At 41.8% G+C, this 22,053-nt stretch overlaps 1 protein-coding gene across 1 annotated transcript in view; it reads right to left on the bottom strand.

Annotated features, from left to right (window-relative positions):
- KCNG2 (potassium voltage-gated channel modifier subfamily G member 2) overlaps window positions 1-21,874 on the bottom strand; it is a 59,442-nt gene extending 37,568 nt beyond the window's left edge. Inside the window, exon 1 of the mRNA XM_074899766.1 lies at window positions 21,763-21,874. The gene's annotated coding sequence lies outside the window, so the exon portion shown is untranslated. The remainder of the gene's footprint in view (window positions 1-21,762) is intronic.
- Window positions 21,875-22,053: the final 179 nt, after the last annotated feature.

The following is a 22,053-nucleotide window of genomic DNA, read 5'->3' as shown; positions in this document are numbered from 1 at the left end:
TGAGAGGACAAAGCCAGAGCTTCTGGGTGGAAGCACTGACGCTTTGGCTCCTCCAAAGGCAGGAGATGGTTTGGACTTTTTCCCTCAAACAGGTGATAGCAGAAGCCTTTCGCAGTTTGGGATTACAGATGCATTTCCCATTCTTGCCCTGCTGATAACCTAAAATAGTCTAAGGCATCTGTAATTTCTCTCACCAGCAATCCACTTCCCCCTACACAGAATTGCCATTGCTGTATTCAGTAGAGAAACACTTAAATTCACTAAACACACTTGCTCACTTAAAGGATCATCTGATAATGTTATAGGAATTCAGTTTTAGTGTTTAATAACAAATGAAAAGGATTAGAAAACTTTGCACTTTTTCTAATGCAATAATTTCAGTCAGCTCACAGAGCAAGTGTGTCAGCATTTTTAATACCTCGTTCTCTATAAATTTGTACTTTCAATGGACTTATCTACACAATGCATTGGGAATGAACGGATTCACTGTGAAGTTGATGGCTTTAAAAATCAAATATGACTGATCCAGCTATATGCAATAACTTCTACAATCATGCTGAACCCTTCAAAAAATCACTTTTCCTTTCAAAAATGCTGGAACCGATACAAGATGTAGGCTGACGGATAATTAATCTTGTGTGTAATAGATGAAAATACTTCACTGATGTCTTGCTGAAGAACACTGGTAGACCAGAAGTCATGAACACACATTCTGATATGATGTTTCCAGAGAACTGCTTCAGTGACAGGAACGTGAGAAGCCCAATCCTAGTCCCTCTTGTCCAGAGGTTTGTGATGCAGGAGGTTTATACGAACCACTGAATGATGTGAGCTCTTGGGGCAATGAAAGCAGGTAAGAAAATAACATCAAGCAGCCCAGGCCTTTGAGTGATGCTCTGGGTGGTTATTTATTTACTAATTGTTTTTGCAATTGGGCTAGCAATTAATGCTCTCCATGAAAAAGCTCTCCTCTGTTCAGAGCTCCTTCAGCTTCTGCCAGATTGCTCACCATTGTTCTATTTGCAATACCAGAAGATACACAGAAACACTGGGATAAAATACAGCTATGGAGTTAATTTTACAGCATCACTACTACTGACAGGGTTTTGTTTCTGAGCAGCTACTTTCATGCTGCAAAAGGACATGTTGTTACTCATAAAGCATACATTATTCTGCAAGTGCTACAAACAATAAATCACTCTGCCAGATCCCTGTATCTCTGGCACACTTGGAGGTTGCTGGTTTCTTCCCCTATGTTGTCATGCCTTAAATATTATTACCATCAGAAAGACAACAAGGAATTTGAAGCTACTTCAGTTAACAGCCCAGCCTTGGGGAAACTGAGGAAGGCTCCATGAGCTTCACTGTCTGTGGCGCTCATGAGTTAAAAACAGAAAATTGGGAGGTAATTAACCCGAGGGCTTCATTCAGGAGGTGTTTAAGACTTCACTACAGCATCCACAGCTGGTTCAGGGTTGCCAGTGGAATGGCTTTTTCACTTGGTTCTAACTTCCCACTGCAATGTTCATACCTCATAGCTCTGCAGAGATGGGCTAATTATGTCGTGCTGTGCAGACACACAAACAGGCTTTACTTCAGCAGAAGTAGTATAACCACACAACCCAGTTTACCCTGCATCTGGATTATGCTAGATAACTGTGCAGAACTGTCACACCAAGTGCCTGCCCTGACGACCTTGCTCACAACTAGATCTATAAAGGGCAACGAGCCTGTGGCAACTCCACTATCAATGGAAAAGAGGAAGGTGACCAAGATGGTGATCTACGCCAGTGGAGTTGATACCTTTATCTCATAAGCCAGCATACTAGCTAGCCAGTTCATTATGCAGCTAAGAGGATATGCATGCCTCTTTCACTTTCAGCAGTGGAAATCTGCTCTAATTTTCTTGCGTTGCCAGAAGCTCTAACAAGCTCTCAAAGAAGCCAGAGATTGCCAAGTGTAGAAATGATTTTGCACCTCTTTTTCTTTCAGACTGCGCTTCCTGACTGCCAAAGGAGGCTCCCTCGAAGGTGCTCTGCAGTTGAATAAGCTGGCCTAATTTACCAGGTCACAGTTGCTTGTGCACTGCATTACTGGCATAGTCAGGGAAGAAAAGCTTGATGTTTGGCTAAATGAGAAAGATAGTGGAGTTTCATAGGTACCAACAAAAAGTGAGGCTCTAGCCCAGCTTCAAGTCCATACTTTGGTAAATATCTGGTATGTTCTGCGTGCTAAGGAGCCTGGTCTCTACAAGGACCCCTTCCTCTCCCTCCATAGTGACAGCACCAAGTAGAAGTGTTTCTAAGGTGCAAGGCTCAAGTGCTCAACAGCTCTGTGATATTTGTATCATGCAATACAACAGAACAACCCAGATTTAGCGACCTCAATTTTACTTATCCTGAGGCATTACTTCCAAACAAAACTTCATTATTTTATTACTAACAACCGATCTCTACTGCTAACACAAAAGAGCCATTGAAGAAACATGCACAAAAATAACTTTCATTCTCTCCTCCCAAAAATTTTCAATAAATAACATCTCATAAAATATGAATTCATATCCCATTTGCTTGCTTATCAAGTAAACATGGATATCAGCCTCTACAAATCTGAATAAAGATCAGTAAATAAGTAGCTAATAGCTACTTAATGAGGATGCTTGAAAGGAAAGCATGTAATCTGATTTGTACTGCATAATTCTTTTGTATTATTTATTTTACATTTTAAATGACCTCATTTTATTTAATGCATTCAGTCTCAGTAGTTCACTCTGACACAGAACCATTTAGCTTAAGCTCTGATCGAGCAGCTTCTCTCCAGTTCATTCAGTCCCCTTCCCAACAAGAGTATTTGCTCTCAAAATTCAATCCCATACAACTACATGAAAAAAGTATTTGGCTGCTGAACACTTTTATAACCTGACAGGAACCTGCAGCCCCATTTAGTCTTAGAAATCCTGTGTTGAAGGATGTAATCATACTCCACAAGCCCTAGCTTCAATTGAATCAACAGGAATGGAAAGGGCTGCAGAAGCTGTCTCCTAGAGAGGTCATTGCTCAGGCTTTTGAGGGACTGGAGCAGAGGGGACCCCTGCGAAAGCTTGCCAGACAGAAAGATCCTATCAACACTATACAGTGAGTCCAGTTCATAATATAAATTTCTGTGTCTCTGTAGTCATTATAGGGATGGTTTTGTGGCTGTAAAGGATAGCTTCATGATCTAGAAGGGAAACAAAGTGTGAAATAAATATGAGACATGAGCAAACACAGATGGGTTTACAGAAAGAGAGTGGGAGAGAGAAAGCACTTAGCTAAACCTCTTGTGGTCAACTAAGAAATGTAAATTGTACTGTTTTCAGATAAAATAAGATAATGAACTAAGAGCACTTGGTAGTGTTATCCTTACAGCAACTAATAAATCAAAAAGAAATATGTAATTTCCTGAAACACTGTGAAAGAAGAGGAGTGAAGGATAAAACCCTTTGAATAGAGACAAGTATGGTATAAAGCAGATACTTCATTATTTTAGAGCCTAATCCAAGCATATGCTGAATCCCCCACTTTTCATGTAAGTTAGGAAGTGCCAAGCAGCTTGTAAGAAGCTCCCTGCCTTTCTCAGAACCAGGACCCTAGTCTGCTGTATCACTCAAGAAAACCATTACCAACTAAATCCACAATTGGTACTAAGTCCGCACTTAAATATATATAAACATATGTAAACACTCCCCTATAAAATTTTATATTTTCCCCCTATAAATATCCCATACACACACACACATATATCTATGTATGTATATACATACATACATATATTCCTCTGAACAGGCAGGGAATGACAGACATGAGATCTGAGACATGAAATACTTGTGGGTCTCCAAGCTCAGCCCTCAGGAGCGCAGGGCCAGGAAGCACCAAGGGTTGAATCAGCCATCAGCTCTCACTGGCGTCCAGTGGAAACGAGGAGATTGAATGTGGTGACTGCACAAAGGCACCTAGTGCAATCTGAGACACCCTGGGGTATCTGAGGGTGACAGATGTGACACAACAGCAACAGCCGGATGCCAAGCAAGGTGTGCTAGCACATCTAAAAGACCACTGGATGCCTGTCTTTGCGCAGCCAAATCTGCCCTAGGTAAGCAGGGTCCCTTAGGTCCTTTGAAAATCTCTGCACAGAGAGCCTTTGGGGATTTATTTTTAATTTCTTGGCAGCACCAAAAGATCCTCCATATTCATAATTTCTTAAAGTATGGCACTCTTACATCAAAAGTCAGCACTGTGTATCAACTGATTTCTCCATGGAGATAAGATACTCACTGAAACAGCAGAAGTGCTGTTAAAAAAAATCAATGGATTTCTACCATGTTGTGGTGCATGTGAACCTGAAATGGTGTGTGATTAGAGGTAAGTGCTATTCTGGAAGAAGCCTTCCATAAGATTCATGTTAGGCAGCTGTATTTATTACTAAATACTTCCTGTTTTATCCAAGCTGAACACATTCAACATTCTGATTTATGAAGCATAACTCCTTAATTCTCAAGTTAAATGTGATGACTGCAGATACCGGTTTTGCATCTACGCAGCCTGTGCATGCAAATTTCCAATGTCCATTGCTTGATCAGGTGTCTGCTCATACAAAGGTACTTGTGATGGGAACCAGCTGGAAACAACGTACGTGCGTATTTATAATTATGAATGTGTGTCTAAGTGGAAAAACAGAGCACATTATTCCTTATTCTTGGAGGGGAGATACTATGGTCACACAATGGCATTATGGAAAACCTAATGATCCTTGAGTAAGAAAAGGGCTGTGGTTTTCCTTTCAGAGTACTCTCATGTTCCTTCTACGACACATACACACACAGGAGAGCCAAACGGCAAAAGAGAAGCCAGTGAAAGGGTCAAACAACATCAGTCAGTGTTACCTCTTCTGCTTCTGGATAAACTTGTTGTCTAAACGTAGTAAATAGCCTTCCTGATCCTGGACTGGTAAAGCAAGACAGAAGGATTTTACACAAAACTGCATTCTCTGGCAATCACAACACAGAAATGTCAGTTTCCTCCAAACCCTAGAAATCCTACTATGCATTATGTTTATACAAAACCAAAGACCAGCTATAAAAAATAATTAAGCAAATCACCTAGATATCCCTTTCTGTAATACATATGCTAGATTCTCACGCTTTCGACCTCTTTCCTCTGTTTTATATATACTCTGCATTTCCACTGACTTAAAACAACTGGGAATTTGTGTACAGTGAAAGGAAAATCAGGGTCATTGAATTCACCAGTCCATGACATTAAAGCAAGATCTTTTTCATAATGTATGTACAGGCATCATATGAACATTAACCGGTAGCTATTTCGGAATGTCTGGATATCGTGTGTTTGTCACACTGTCATGTTATAAATACATAGCTAATAAAGATGCCCAAACCGTAGATGCAGTCTCGCAATATGGACAGCCTACTTCCATCTAAATTAAGAAGGCTTGTTTTAATTCTGGATACAGGATGGCGTAGAATATCCTCTCTCTTTTTTTCATGTAAACTTGTTAAGATTTTCAAACTGGTGGTTATTTTGCAGACAGAAAGCCAGCACTTCCTCAGCTCCAGCAGGCCTACTGGATCCTGTGTGATTCCACTGAATGAGAGGAAGAAAAGAGAAAGCAGAGAATTAGACACTGCTACAAAGGAGCCTTCCTGAACACCGAGTCCAAAATTGTAGGGATCAGATGGAGACAAGGTGAGAGAACAGACAACATGTAATTCTCATCTCCACCCCATCTCACAGTCCTAAACGCCTTTATTTCCACCCAGAAGCAGTGAAAACTCCACTACCCCCACAGCCAAGCTATCCCAGGCATACAGCAGGGAGGAATTTTATAGATGTTACAGACATTTTAATTCCAAATTCCCCTGGATGTGTCATAGTTGTTGCTGAGCTCCTCCCTTATGGACATCCGCTCTTACATGCCTGTCAGTGTTTCATGCTCCCTCCCCTCAACCAAATCTTGAGCTCCACTTTTATTAAAGCACTTTTACTAACACCTTAATCTATTATCCTCCTTTCTGCTACGTTCTTAATAATGAAAAGGCAAAAGAGTCCCTTGTGGTATCTTTTCTTATTTCTCGTAATCTGGAAAATCTCCTTTTAAGTAGTTTCTTTACTCTCTCTCCAAGTTATTCCTCGCTAAAGCAACATACTTTTCTTCTTTTTATGGACCCTTTCACCCCAAATAAATGTCTCACAGTATCAGTTCCAGCTCCTCATTACCAGGTCCATTTTCTCTTTCACAGAGACGTGCATAATTCCATTTATGCGGTATAGTATATATAAATCACCTACCACGTGGTCGTATGTTCTAAGAAAATTGACCTGCAATTGTTATCCGCTGCAGAACTTCGTCCCAATTATTTCTAGCCATCAAATCTAAGCTGCAAAGTCTAAAGTTGACTGAATATGGATTACTGAAGCTGGGTTTTGGAAACAGTAATTTGTCGTATATTTACCTAAGTCCTGCTTTCAAAGATACTGTGATCTCATCCCCACAGGCCTTGAAATTGATTTTTGAAACAATGCTTAAATCACCTTTTCACATGACAAACTTTTGTTTGGTACTTCTTTCAGAAGTTGAGGTTCACCCTGCCTTTTCACAGACTGCTCTGTGCGCCGAGGTCATCTGCTCTGCCCTCCATCCCCACTTACTGCTGTATGCTCTAATGCAACAAGGCTGGTGAGTTACTATTGCCACACAGAGAATACGTGGGCAACAAATGAAATTTTCCTGACACCTTCAATAAGCAATGACTAATAGCTTTTTTAATTACCAAAACAGTCAGTGACAAAATAAATTATATTTAAGGTTACATTTTCACCACCTCCTTATTTGTATGTACAAAATATGCCCACATAATTGCATCAGCTAATTAGCTATGCAGCTATTCCAATGCTTTTTCCAAGTGCAGCTGTCTATACTCAAATGTAGATTTTTTATATCTGAATGACTGTAAACACACAAATCAGAAGCCTGATGAAGACCTGGCTATTTAATCTAGGGGATATTGCATATTAAGTAACACATTCTAAGTTTTAATGTTGTAAATTATTGTTATTGTATCCCTTTATATATTTGCAGTTTCGGCATGAAAAGAATCACACCTGATTCATGGAAAATAAATCTGATTAGAGACTGTTATAAAATTCAGAATGTGCAAAAGGTCCCACAAACAGTCCAAGCAAACCTGTATATCCAGGATTTTTTTCAGTCATTCTGTTCTACTTATGTTCATATTGTTCTTAAAACCTTTTCCTAAGAGTTATTTTATGCTCTAATAAACATTACTTTAAATCCTCCCATTTCTTTTTGTTTAATTCTGCAAATTTTATTGCTTGAAACTTCCAGTAAGTATCTGCAACAGTTACATTTAACCATTCATATGCCCCTCTTTCTTATATAATCATTTACCTTCTAGGACAAAGACTGGTATCAAATTTCCTTTCTTTTTGTTAGGCTTCTTTCTTACTGCTAGATGGCATGTGTAACCCTTAGACTTACATTTTACTAAGTTAACTATCTGTCAGCACTTTTCATCTTCCCCCATCTTCTTTTCTCTCTGCAGATTTATCTCAATTACCCTTGGCAGTTCTAAAAACTTACAAAATTTGGTCCACTGAAATTCAATACCAGTGCAAGATGACATAAGGACAGTCTATAAACCTTGACAAGAGATAATGACAAATTTTGAGCACACGTCTCTAGTTTTGACTAGCCTTATTTCATCTGCCATTCAATGCCTAGAACTGTAACTGGGGCATACAATACAAACCATAAAACCAAAATGCATTCTTTTTCTAGAAAAATATGTATTTCCTCCCCTTTCCTAGGCAATGAATAAACAAACATTTCTAAGTTTTCCTTCTCCTCATCACTTTTACAATACTCCAGCTACTTTGAGTGAAATCACGCCATCCAACTGCTTTCCCTAAGGTAGATGGATACAGATTATTTTAACATCTCTTTATCTTCCTTTTTAATTCAGGAGGGTGAAGCCAGCAAACTTTATACCAGACTATCAACATGCTGGAATGTAAAAATTTAAACAAATAGTCTGGAGGCCTCCCACTCTCATTTTTGTTCTGAAAATGAGTATTTCTTATGTTGATTTGAAACATGAGAAATAATCACCTGTGGCCATAAAAGGGCCATGCACATAGGAAAACAACATCCATTGGTCATGCTAAGTCATACTTGTCATATCTGGCCTTTGGCTCTACTCCAACCACATCACTCTAGTTGTGTCAGTGACTTACTACCATTTGCTCACCAACTCATGGCAGTGCTCCATGACTTCTTCAAGGTGAATCACAGAGCACGAGATCGACAAGTGACAATAAAATGTGCAACTTGCCAGACCAAACAAAACTTCTCTTTCTACTAAGCCCCAGTCTCTTCCTACCTGTGCTTCCTCTCCCAGTCTGAAGATCTTTCAGAGCAGGAGGAAGGAGGGTATTTGAAACATCAGCCTGCAGATGTTTCCAAGATGTGTCCATGGTTAAACACAGATTTTCCTTTGATTTTGTCCAGCTCAGGAGCAGATGAAAGTAAATGGACATTTTTTTCATGATTATTTCTTCTGCATTTAGTTACTTCTGAAATGCTTTCCAAATGTTTTCTCAGGGTTTGGCCTAGAATCTTGGTATGCTGCCTCCTAAAATTCTCCTCCAACATATGTTATTTGCCTTGAAGCTGATAGTGTCTTTCCACTTTGGAAAAAACTTCAGTCAGAGGAACCATGAGATTCTCTATTTCCAGACCAAATCCATTCAGTTATCAAGGAAAGAATTAGGTCTTCTGCAAAATCAAGTTAGGGCACCCACAGAGGAAGCTGATCTGCTAAATAAGGAGGTGCCATTTTGCACAGCACCTTTTCAGAGCCAAACTGCCATATGCTGCTGTCTACCCCTCCTTCATTTGCATCCTCTCTGGAGGAAATCAGCTCTGCGTACTTCAGTCCACTAGCTCAGTCTTCCCCCAAATTGTGTGTACTTTACAACTGGTATCTAGTTGCAGGTTAATGTCTTCCCACCCCATCCCAAGGTGCTGAAATATGTTTTCAGTGCTTTAGGCACCCTTGAAAGGAGCAGATGCATCTTTTCCACACACGTTGCACCAGGTGATGCAACAGGGACATGGGCTCCTCCGAGGCTCCATGGCAGTCTGAGTCACAGACACAAAGAGGTTGATGAGGAGAAGTGACAGTCTCTTGCTCCGCGTGTAACACTTTTTGTCTCCAGTTCCCTGTGAGTAACACATGGGGTTGAGGAGGTGGAGGGGAGCCACAGCGTTGTTCTGATTCCCTTGCGCTGCATCAAGGGAGCAGAGGAGAGAGGCAGTAGGGTAAGAGCTAAAGCTTTGCTAGGCCCAGCCTAAATCTATCCCTGTAAGGTGTTATAACACATTTTTGTATAACACATAACATTAAGGCTGAGCAGTACCTTCTGTATAAAGACAGACTCCTCAACCTGCTCTACACCACCAATGCCCATAAGGAGTGAGGACTGTCTAGTGCCATAACATTCAACCCTCTTATACCTTGGTCCCTATCTTCTCTAGCCATGCATGCATCCAACCACTAGCTTCCCGTCCCTTCCTGGGTGCAATAAACCTATTCCCTCAAAAAGCTTTGAAATGGAAGCTCCAGCCAAGACCTCCCTCTTGCAAGCTCACCTAACCCTTCTCTACTGCCATGTCCTGCATGCAAGGTCACAGAAGGCACTCCTAACACCACCTCCCTGGCTGCCTGCCTTGTCCTTCCCTCTAAAGGGACTTTGGCATCACTACGTGCACATCTTGCCTCCACAAAGCTCCAGGGGACTTGCCTCTCTGTCACACCCATGCCTGCCACTCTACTCAAAATAAAAGAAGGATGGGAAGTCAGAGTCAGGTCTCATACTTTTTTCCTCTCTTGCCCCAAGAAGCAGAGAGGCTGTGCCTCCAGGAATGGCAGGCACTGGGAGCAGCCAGAACTGTATCAGCCAGTAAGTGCAACTGTGAGAAAAAACCCACTCAGCCCAACACACAAACACACATTTCATTGATGAGCTTTGTCTCATTTTTTGTTAAAAATGTTTAGTTTCCTTTAGAGCTATGGATTTAACAACCTCTGCTGCTGCCATGTTGTTTGTTTCAGAGACACTTTAAGGCAGCTTAGAACACACAGTAAAAAATGCAGGTGGGAAATAAAAGCTGATAAATGAGACTGCTTTTCCATAATTACAAAAACCTAACCATAACTGTACTAATACTATACTTATTGCTGTGCTGTTGAGAACCCACTGGTGTAACAGAAATCTAACATGGGTGAGTAAGCAACATAAAAATGTTTTTAAATCCATCCTCAGATCTCTGGAAACCCACATGCTGTTTCCTGGCACTCCAACACTTACCAGTTGGCTTGGATGAAATTACGGAAGTGGCAGAGGGATACCCGTTTCATTATCACATTCATTCATCATCTTTCATCCTCACTCTCACTGTATGAGAAGCAAGCTACATACCACCAATACAGGGCACAGTATCATGCTCCCTCTCACCTCTGCTTTCTCAATCCAGACTCAAGCACTTCTGGCACAGGTGGCACAGCTGCAGCATGGGAGTTGAAGGGAATGCCCAGCCAAGAAGTCAGAGCACTACTCTAGATCTTCAGAATCAGAGATTTTCACTCCAGAGGACAACTTAATCCCAATCTCATGACTCCAGCTCAAGGGCACTGCTGTCTCACCTTACTGCCCTTCTGAAAAAAACAGTGAACTCAGCTCTGTCCTTTCAAAGGATCAAAGGCAACTACCCCTGAAGACCATCCTATTTTAATGGGACTCAGGGGGGTACCTGTTCATGGCTTTGACTCAGCCTTGACTATGCTGCAGGGGTTCAGAAACACTTCTGCGAAGAAAAAACCCAAACGATAATGACAATGTCTAGTCTGGAGCATTCTCTGCCTTCTGCAAAGAGATACACTACTGGGCCGTATCCTGAATCTGTGCTAAAGATATCTAGGTGCCTATTTTCCTGCCTGTTCCCACACTTTCTAGCACTCTCGTTTCCAGAGAACGGTAACTCAGGTGCGCAGGCTGCAGTAAAGCTTTGGGTCACGCTACACAACTCTTAAATTCAGTAACCGGGGAGCAGGACGGGAGTGCGTTACAGAACAGACCTGTGCAGGGACTCGCTTGCAGCACACACGCGTGGTGTGGGCAGCACAGAAACCAAACCTGGGCCTTAGGAGTTCATTCAGGAACCTGAAGTCAGCCATTCCTGAGGCTAGCTTGGAAGGACCTACAGAGACAGCCCTATGAATACGCAGCTGATGACTATGAAGCCACTTCAGGTGGCTCTTTGAGACACCTGTTGCCCCGTGAATGGGTAAGTGAATGCACAAAATGGAGACAAATCTCATGCTCATGATAACAGAGGACAGAAAATAATGCAGATATACGAATAAACAGCCTGAACACTGTTGTTCTACTTTGACCTCGTACCATTTTAAGTCAAAATACCAGTCTGTGCAATTTTACACTGACTTATTTTAAGTGAAAGTGGATCATTATGGTTATATTATAACTATCTGAATACATTTAATGGCCAGCTGAAATTCCAGCAGTGAATGGCTCAAAGTCAGACCACCTCTACTAGCTTTCATAAATGGAAATAGGATGGAAAAATCAGTAGCTAATACAACACAATTCACTGGAAGGTTCAAGGAACCTCATAATGTGCAATCATGGTATATCCTGCTCTTAGGAGCGGTTTGCTCCTAAACCCAAACACTGCATTTTCATTTACATTCTGAAAATAAAGGGTCTGATTTCTTTTATACCTTTCTATGCTATTTAATATAACTGCAGCTGTGTCTCTTTCTTCATTATTTTGCACTAAAATCTCCAGCGATGCATAGAATAACTTAAAAATTGTAGAGTAGGATCTTTCTGTGGTACAATTACTTCTTTTTTTCTTTTTAATAATGGTCCACTTTTGAGAATGCCAAGAGTGGTATAAACTGACATACTCCAGTGGATTCTTGAGATTCACGGAAAATGATAATTAAGAAAATATTGCGCTCTGTCAGGATCGCAAATTATTTCTGTGAATTCCTCTGAGATCTGTGTCTCTTCAACAGTTCTGTCTGCAATTGAGGTTGGTTGAGCTAAGGTAGATACACAGGCAATAACTAGGTTATTGAGAAGGAAAGCACTATCAAAATCTTGTTAAGTAGGTCATTATGGGCCTCACGTAGCTCTTGTGACAAAGTTCAAGGCAAGGACTGCAGTGTATGATGCCAGGACCCTGCAGAGATCTCTGAAGTGGTGGTGGTAAAGAGTACTGGAAAGAAAGATGAAATCTATCCTAAGCTATTGCTAACACCATGAAGGCCAGGATGGTGGTAATTGGCTTCTTTCTTTCTTCCAGGGAGATGCAATCAGAGTTTAAACAGGTATTAATCTGCACAGCTCACCAAATGCACACGCCACCATTGAGCCTACTGTTTATCTTTGTGCTTGTTAGCCTTCTACAATAAACAGTACCTTTAGCTTATAGTTATAATTGGTTAATTTACCCATACTTCCAAGGGTAGAAGAACAAATAGACACTGTCCTTTTTGCAAGGATATTGAGGCGTGAATAATGAGAACAAAGGATGCCAAGTAAGCAAAAAGCAGGGGGAAGAAAATCACGTCCCCAACTCTCTTTGATCTTTAGATCATGCTTGAAGAATCTTCGCAACCAAGAAAAGCCCAGGGAAATGCTGACTCCAGAGGCTTCAGAGAGGAATCTGGCTGCTGCCATTATACATGACAAATCCTCATCTCACTTTGGTTTTTCACACTGATACATGCATATAGCAATGTGCCCCCCTTATAACACTTTTCTATAAGCAGCTCAATTAATCCAGTTCATTAAGCCATATTGAAGTATGAGTCTTGTATCATACAATGGTATTTTCTCACTCAAGATAAAGGTGGATCCCTTGATTTCGGGAATAAATTGATTCTAGACAATCTTAAGAAAAAAGAAATCCAGCATTTAGAATTGTAGTAGGTTGTTTCATAAGGGGCCATGTTTGATATGAAACTAAAAAGCATATTTCTGAGAAGCATGCACATCCACATGTACAGCATCTGAACAGGTGTTATTTGTCACAATCTACCACAGATGCTACCAGAACTTACAGAGAAACACAATGGCTATTAAAAATGATTCACCACACTTATTAACATGACAAAGCATACAAACTGTGAACCAGTAATTAGAATGTAAGAGATTTGATAAATAAAAGGTTTTTTAAATATTCTGTAAGGACCCACTCTTGAAACCCCTTACTTACATGAGTCCATCGGCTTCAGGACACCGATGTATTCAGTAGGATTGTTTGTGTGAATAAGAACTACTCATAAAGGGTAAAGTCTGGCAGGATCAGACACTGAATCTAAGTTCCTTTCACAAATTTTTATTTTAAAGTTAGAAAAAAAATAAAGTCAGAAGTTTTACTCCTGCTTAGCCCAAGGGCAATGTATAATTGTATAATAATCCATAACTCCGAGGGTTTTAACTCCAGACCACAGTACAAGTTCACAGAAATACAAGAACAAACAATTAGGACTGAGATACGCTGTCATCTGTACAAAGGTAGATCTGGACAGACTCCTTTGATTTACCTCAGCATAGCCAAGAAGAACATTTCCCTGCCATCTAGCCAGGAATTGCTCCCATTGCAGACCCCCTAACAGCAGTCTGCAGAACAAATTCAAGTCCTTCTGCAGACATAGGAAGCCTTCACAGCATGAAGCCTCATCAAAGCACCAGGAGACGCTGAACTCAGAATAAGGGTTTTGGGGACACACTAAATTTAATACTAAACTGAGAAATATTTTAGTGACATTTACATTGAAGAATATACACAAAAAAGGGGAGACTCACAATCTATAATTATCAAATGCTGGGACTCTCAAAAGCATGGAGGATATGCTGCTTCTACTCGCAGCAGATAAAGAAAAGGTTGTGCACACTGTGCATTTCCCAGCCTCAAAGGATCCAATTTTTTGTTTCTAAATCAGTAGGTATAAAACAGAGCCTTATGCCTGCTTCAAGACTACTTGTCATAAAAAGACTTCTAAAATTTTTCTTATTTCTCTTTCATACATAACTCTGAGCAGCTTCCCTAATCAATATATATTTTCAAAGGTTTTAACAGGTTTTAGAGTCATACTCAGAAAAGTCCTTTCCTGAAACACCTTTGATGACTTTACAGACATATAATAACATTTAAAAACTACAGCTCGAAGGCAAGCCTGAATAAATGACCTTGAAAAACACGAGTGACAAGAACACAGCAAGAAAATTATTCTAGGTACAGAACTTATAGCAAATCAATTGTATCTGAACTAGAACTGGTATGACTGGAGTTGTTCCTGCCTGCTTGTAGGCTGAAGAGTGGAGATGTCCCTAAGCACTCATGTGGTACCATGACTTTCCCTTAATCAATAAACACAAGTTCAACTGAATGACAAGCTGGAAAAGATACATAAAACTTAGCTGGGAACCGAGACTGAATATATTAATGTGAGTACTGCCCCAGGAACTCTCCCCACAATTAAATACAGCAGGGTCAGGATTTTACTGTGTGCTTCTGGATATTGAAAGACATCATATAAATTATATAATTCAAAGTAAGCATACCCATACACACCAACAGAAACCACAAACAAGCCTCTTGCGGCTTCACTGATTGCTTAGGTCTGGCAGGTAAGACTGGTCATTATTCTGAGCGTGGGGGTAAGCTCAGAACTAGGGCAAATGTGTGTTACTATAAACAAATTTAACAGCTCAGCTGAACAACGTCTTCCAGCCTGAAACGATGGCAAAAGGTCCAGTAACAGTAACAGAGTGGTACTAGCCTGTCCGTGGAGACACATAGCAAGTATCTGCCATCAAAATATAACTGCAAATTCACTACAATAAAAAAATAAAGGAGGAAAGGAAGCATGAAATAAGGAGAGATTGTATCAATCTTGATGTTCTATCATAATCTTCATTAACTAGAAGCACATTACAGTGATCTCCAAAAGCAATCATTTCTGATGTCAAAATTAGAAACTAAAATATCTGAGGACGTGCTCCATGTCCTGGGAAATATCTGCTTTTTAAAGTATTTCCTCCTTAACTCAATCACATTATCAAAGGCAGCTTGTGAGGGAAGAGAACTCATTCTTGAGAACCAAGTAAAAATTTCATCCTGGCAGGTCAGAATAAAGTAGAATCCTAACCCATACAGACTTTAGCCTTGGAATAATATTTGAAAAGCTCTAAAGAGACTTGGGTTTCACTCAGTGTTGTTGAATGAATTTATATAGTGATTGCAGAGTCTCCATGGAGGCTCCAGTTTCCTGGACTTACCAGTTGAAAAATCTGCATGATAATCTCCAGGAAAACAACTGTTTCTCCTGCTGTTCATCACAATCTGTTCATCACGGAGTACCTAGGATTCTTGCACTTCACTCTGAGAAGTTTGAAAACTCATCTTCCCTCAAGCTCAGCCTATCCTTTATCCTATTATTTTGACCATTCAGTGACTATTGGTGTTGACAATGCACTTTCTCTAGCAATGTTTTCCATCTTATTTACAAAGCAGGATGTTCCTCTCCTCATAAAAAAATATATATAAAAAACCCAGAACATTTTTCTGCACACTGAAAAATCCACCCCTCAGTGTGATAACCTGCTTCAGACAGTGGGCTGGGCTCCTGGCCGACATTGCTTCACACTGCCCATGCAAGCAACATGACCTCAACTCATTAATGGGAATCAAGTATCATTCCCTTTATTAATTGACATCACTTGTGTGGTTAAACCACCACATGCCCGTTGTTGATACCGAATATGGTGTTCTTATATTGTTGCTCACCCAATTCTATGTCACTTCAGCTGTAATCAAATTTTGAGTTTAGCTGTGAATGAAATCGTTTCATCTCAGGCCAGTAACAACCCAGTAATCCCAAATCCACCTGAACCAGCAGCGGTACAAGGCACAGAAATCAGGGTTCATGATCACTGAACTGCTGAGTCCTGTGGTAAGCGAGGGACCGAGGGTGAGGAGGCGGCGGCGAAAGGGAGAGACGGTGAGATGATGCCAATTTTCACACTTTCAAAGTCACCACAGTAAGCAGATGTGCCCTAAGAGATACCTGGTTTTAGTCAAACAAGTAACCAAGCAGTATTTTCCTTGATTCAAAGCTAGTTTGATGTAACAAAGATTTAAAAGCAATAGCTTAGTTTCAGTTCTAACTGGAGAAATTAAAAAGTGGGTGGAAATGAGCTTCTCATTCAGGATTTGGTACCATTCAACATTCTGGATAGATAAAATCCCAAAGTCTCAGCAATGAGCTAGACTTGCAGAAGTTAGGTATATTTTTCAGGGGTACAAGGCTTGGCACAAACAATTCTCACAGCTGTGCCAAATCCCTGGAGGATGACTTATCCTCAATCTGACTGGTTTACTTCTCCTTCTTCCTTCATCTGCCCAGTTTCTCCTTAAACATTTTAAAATTACAGCTGTCTCATAATTCAGTCAGTGGGGTAAATATGCATAAAATGACAGCACATGTGAGGAACTTCCTTCACAGCCAACACGATGCCTGCTCTACAGTACACCTGAGAAACCTAATTTTCAGATCATTCCAATAATGTGTTTGACTAGAACATATAAAAAAAATAAAACTACAAGATGGCAAGAGATATACACATTCAGAATGGCTCTTCTCGGAAAATAAACACATTTATCATTCCAAAGTTCCCAGGAGACCATGCTCATCCCAGGTGTACCAAGCAAAGTCAACACAGTGGTGGACTTGGTAGTGTTAGGTTAACAGTTGGACTCGACGATCTTAAGGGTCTTTTCCAACCTAAATGATTCTAGGATTCTGTTATGTGTCAGCACCCCTTTCACGTGGGGAGTGACAGAGTTCAGATGGAGAAGGGTATCACCAGTGCGCACCCAGCTCTTCCCATGGAGCTCCTCTTCCCTGAAGGGTGAGCAGTGAGCATCCTGGCACAAGACAATCCTGCATATAGACAGTGCTGGATCTTACCCATTATTCCCTGCCCAGTTGATATCAGACTATTTATTCTGCTAATGGAGCCATTTATAGAAGGTTGAGACAAATGTTTCTAACTCAATTGTCAAAAAACCCCACACCACTAATATTTACAAAGTGCTTCTTGCGGGTACCCTCTCACTATTCATTTCTTCAAGAAACACAAAGCTCTGAAAAAGAAGACAAGAATAATCTCCATAATCACAAGCATGTATAATCCTTCACATTTTGAAACAACACTGAAAGGATACATTTTTAATGCTTTATTTTTTTTTGTCTCAGTTGCTTTAATATTCCTAGAATCTTGAGTACAATATTTTTCCTTTTAAATGCTCATGTTCTTTCCCATTTGACTAATATTGATTTACCTCCTGCCAGTTATACAGAACTCCAATTTAACAGGCTTTAGTTGGATCCCTTGTTTTCAACAAATTTCATGAATGCTACCAAGAGAGCTCAGAAAACAAAAGACACTAGTTAACCAAGGAACACAGAGCATGAAGAACCATTATTTGTGTAGATATCCTATAAACATCGTGGCTTTATTTTTACCAATAACTGGCACCACAGTTAACCATCTTAATTATCCTTATTTTTAATGTAGTTATTTAGAATCCTGAAAGATAACAATCATTTGGGACCTTTTCTGCTCTGGAGTAGGAACACATTAAAGTGACTTGATTAAATTACAGTAATTTAAACTCTTCCTTTAGTTTTCTGTCATTTGGAAAAAACACCACAAACCTCTGATTTGCTTTAAAGTTTTAGATTTTATCACCAAATGGTTATGAAATGGCAAATTTGTTGGTATAACCTGAATAATTATCAGAGATGCCAGTTCATGTTAAGAAGCTGGGAGACTATATACTTCTCATATTTTTCCAGGGTGAAAAACCATAAAGAGATTTAAAATATTTAATAAGAAGAATAATGCTGCAGAAATTGCTCTTCAGTGGAATACACGCACCTAAGGTTAGCGGAAGCACTGAAAGTTTTAAAACGTAAAGCTCTCATCCTAAAGCACATCAGCTTTTAGTAAAACATCACAGATGATTTTTGAGTTGGTAAGAGCAGAAAGACAATATTAAGAAAGCAGAAGGACTCTGGCCCCTCTCTCACCTTGAACAACATGGGGAGCATCCACATATTCTGCTGGGAAGTCAGGGGAAAGCCATTTGTCTTACATCAGTCAATATGACCAGCACCAGAGTCTTCAAAAGTGTTATTTTTTTTATTCTGCTCGCTATTTAACCTCACTTCACAGAATCTTAATTTGCCTTTGTATCTTAATCCCATTGAAAAAGAAAAAAGCAAGGAGCAAGAAAAAGGTCTTCCACAGGCAAAACGCTACAAAAGAGGAACAAAAGCAACAGCCTGATTTTCAGTATGGCTAAACTGTCTCCTGAAATGGGACAGAGGTTCAGCTGTGATGCAGAATAAGAATACACCAGGAAAGCAATACAAAATAACTTGGGGCTGTAAGGTTTAATTAAGAGGTACTTAAAAAAGCCTGATGCAAACAAAGCATTAAGGTCCATTGATTATAAAAGGTATCATAATCTGATGAAGACATTAATCCAGAAAGGAAACATGCAAGTCACGTAACTCAAAACCGATGTTTTAATGAAGCAAATAAGCTACTCGATGCAATGCAAGGCACTTAAATTTAAAGAGGTACCTGGCCAGAGCTGATATGGTTTCTTCACTTTTTTTAGTAGAGCTACAAAAAATTCAAAAAGAAACAATCTCAACCCTTATCACTTACATACATCTGACGAAGTTTTTGAACCCCCTACTGAGATGCGTCTGAATCACAAATTTAACCCTCTAGTCCTTAACTGCCTATGTAATTTTTAAGACGGGACAAAGGCTCATCAATCACCGAGACCTTTAGAAATGTTTAAGAGTTTTCACTACCTCCAGTTTTCTCTTTCTTCCCCTAATACCATTCAAATTGAACATTTATTTTTATCACCTGTTCGGTCTTAAAATGCTGCCTCTCTTTCTGTCTTGAAAACAATCTGAGAACACAGTGATCACATCCAGTTTGGTCTTTCCCCTGATTGCTTAAAACAAGCAAATAGCTGTCTACATGCAAGTTCACAAGCTAAAGCTATGCTGAGCACTCCAAAGACAATACTCTGGAATAATTCACCATCAGAGTACTCTTACCCTGTATCAACAGCACCTCTACACAATGTTAGCACAGGTTAGCTACAGCATTGTCAGTTCCCACCAGTTTTTCTGGCTCCAGCTTCTCCAATTAGACAGGTCTTGTGCTACAGAAGTACGAGGGTTTCCACAATGTATAAAAATCCATCCAACACCAGCCTGATTACTGATCCTGTCTGACTGTAGACAGTACTGGGTTCAGTGCAAGGCACAATCTGATTACCTGGGAGCAATTTCTTAGCCTGTCCTGAAATCACAGTCAGGCATTTAAAAGGATTTCTCCCAAAATCAAACACAACAGCAACAGAGAAAAGGGAGAGACGAGAAGCATCCGAAGACCACCACAATCCTGCCTAAGCATCCTGTTCAGCAAAGAAATGCAAGTCTTCTCTCATTTGTTTTATCAACACAGAGATGCTAAAGGGAAATAAAATGAACTTGTACGTTTTAGGGCTGTAAAACTAAAGCCACATAAACAAGGCAGGGCTTTATTAATGGGGACACTGCTGATAGACCCAGGCACCATGACAGTTACTCATACACTGGGCTGTATCACATTTAAAAGCTGAGCTGAAACTTTCCTTTGTGTGCTGATTTAAAGCCACTCTGTAATTAAGCCCAAAGAGATGACAGACATTTATTGACAGTTAATGCAGTGCTCCCGCGATGTATTATCAGGCACAAGCCCAGAGGCGCAAGGCCAAGTGCTGTTGATCTCCTAGCGAGTGCAGTAGTGTCTGATACATACTGCCTGAAAATATCTGGTGATACAGCTAATATTTTTTAAAAGACGGAAGTCTTGAGTTTTCACAGAAACTGATAACACTGGTTAATCCACCAAAATAAAAGTGTCACGGAAAAACATCTGAGACAATTTGCCTAGTTTTTAACCCCATTTCCCCATGTAAGGAGTGATGTATAAAAAAGGACAAGCCTCCTTTGCCTTACCTCATGTTTTACTTTAGCAGTGTCAAATCTGATATTTCGTGCTTGGCTAGAAACCTTTCCAAAACAAGGGGGAACGTCTATCAGCTTTTACCCCTGGGAAAAGAAGCGCTGAATATTCTATCATAGGTCTCCTTCCAAACGCTCTGCTTGTTTGTTTTAGCCTTAAGAAGAGCAAATAAAAGAGGTCTGAAATCCTCTGAGCAAAGCTGACTTCCTTCTCTGAAGGTCATCCTCAACTCATTTCAGAGCCACGAAAATAGCCGGGGGCGGGGGGGGGAGTAATAAGCATCCTCAAAAGACGCCTTTCCTTCTGAATTAACTTTGGTGCTTCAGGCTGAACTAAAAACATACCCTCGGGTGGAGGTTTGCCACTTTTTACTGACCCAGCCAATCTTGGGGAGAAAGACTGGGAGAATCCAATGGGGAGAAAGATGAGATAAGAAGTTCTTCTCTCAAAAGTAACCCCAGCACAAGCACTGCGCAGGAAGGACTGCTTGCCTCTTCAGAAAGACCCAGCCAGAAGTGATGAGGGTCGTCAAGGGTCTTATGGACAAGAACCTTCTTCCTCGGGACAAATCTTAACCCCTGTTTTCAGGGCCAGTGCTGAAGTCAGTATATTAAAACCGTACGGCACGGTTCTGAATCAAGACAGACCCTTGATACTCCGTCACAATTTATGGTCTGACCGCACTGAGAACATGCACTCAATTTTTTAGTAACACATTTAGCAAACATTAACTCTGACTGACATGCATAATCAGAGCAAGTTCTGCTTCGGTTCCAAACTGAAAAATTCATAATCACGTTAGCTATACATATTATTTAGCATATATTGCAACCTGACTAAAGACTTAATTTTGTGTAAGCCATGAGAAAGACCCGGGAACCCGGCGGGAGCTCTGCCTAAGCAAAAACTACCGTATTCGGGGCTCCTGTGCCGTTACGTGCCAGGGCACACCCTCGTCATTTCAGTGACAGCTCAATACACCCCGTTTCCGTAACTAAAACGAAACGCCACCCCCCAGAACCCAGCAAGCAAAAAAGTGCTCTCGGGCTGCTCGGGCACCAGCAGCCGCCTCCGAGCCCCCCGGCCCCCTCCGCCCGGCGCTGACCCGTTACCTTCGGCTGCCGCTGCCGGGGCCGGGCCGCCGGCGGGGGTCCCGGGACAGGGTGCGGGAGGGGGGGCCCGGCGGCGGCCACCGCGCAGCCCGGGGCTGAAGCCCGCCCGCGGGCAGCGCGGCCGGGGCCGGGGTCGGGCGGGCAGCGGGGTCCCGGCCAGAGGGACGGGGAGGGCCGAGGCGGGGCGGCCGCGCTTGGTCCCGGCTCTCGCTGCGCCCCTCGCTCCGCGCACGGCTCGGGGCGGGGAGGGGACCCGGCAAGTGAGCGGCAAAGTTGCCGCCGCCCAGAGCCGGGCGGGCGGCACAGGCACAGGCGCAGGCACAGCCCCCGGCCCCCAGCCCCTCGCCCACCGAGCGGCCCCGGCCCGGCCGCGGTACCTCAGGCAGTGCCTCCTCCCCGCCGGGATCGGCGGCTGCTCCCCGCTCCATCGCGGCGCTGCGCCCCGCTCCGAGCTCCCCAACTCGACCCGGCTCGCTCTGGATCGCCGCGGCACCCCCCCGCCTCTCCCCCCCCCCCCGCCTCCAACCCCCAGCGCCGGCCCCGGAGCGCCGCCTGCCGCCGGGGGCACGCGCCCTGCCCGGGGGGGGCCCTGCCCGCCGCGCTGCCGGGACCGGGGCCGGGGCCGGGGCCGGGGCGAGCTGTCGCCCCGCCGGTAGCCGCCGGGCTGG

Source organism: Athene noctua, chromosome 2, assembly GCF_965140245.1.
Source record: "Athene noctua chromosome 2, bAthNoc1.hap1.1, whole genome shotgun sequence".
Taxonomy (NCBI): Eukaryota; Metazoa; Chordata; class Aves; order Strigiformes; family Strigidae; genus Athene; species Athene noctua.
The sequence above is the reverse complement of the archived record's forward strand: the minus strand, read 5'-3'. Positions and strand labels throughout refer to the sequence as shown.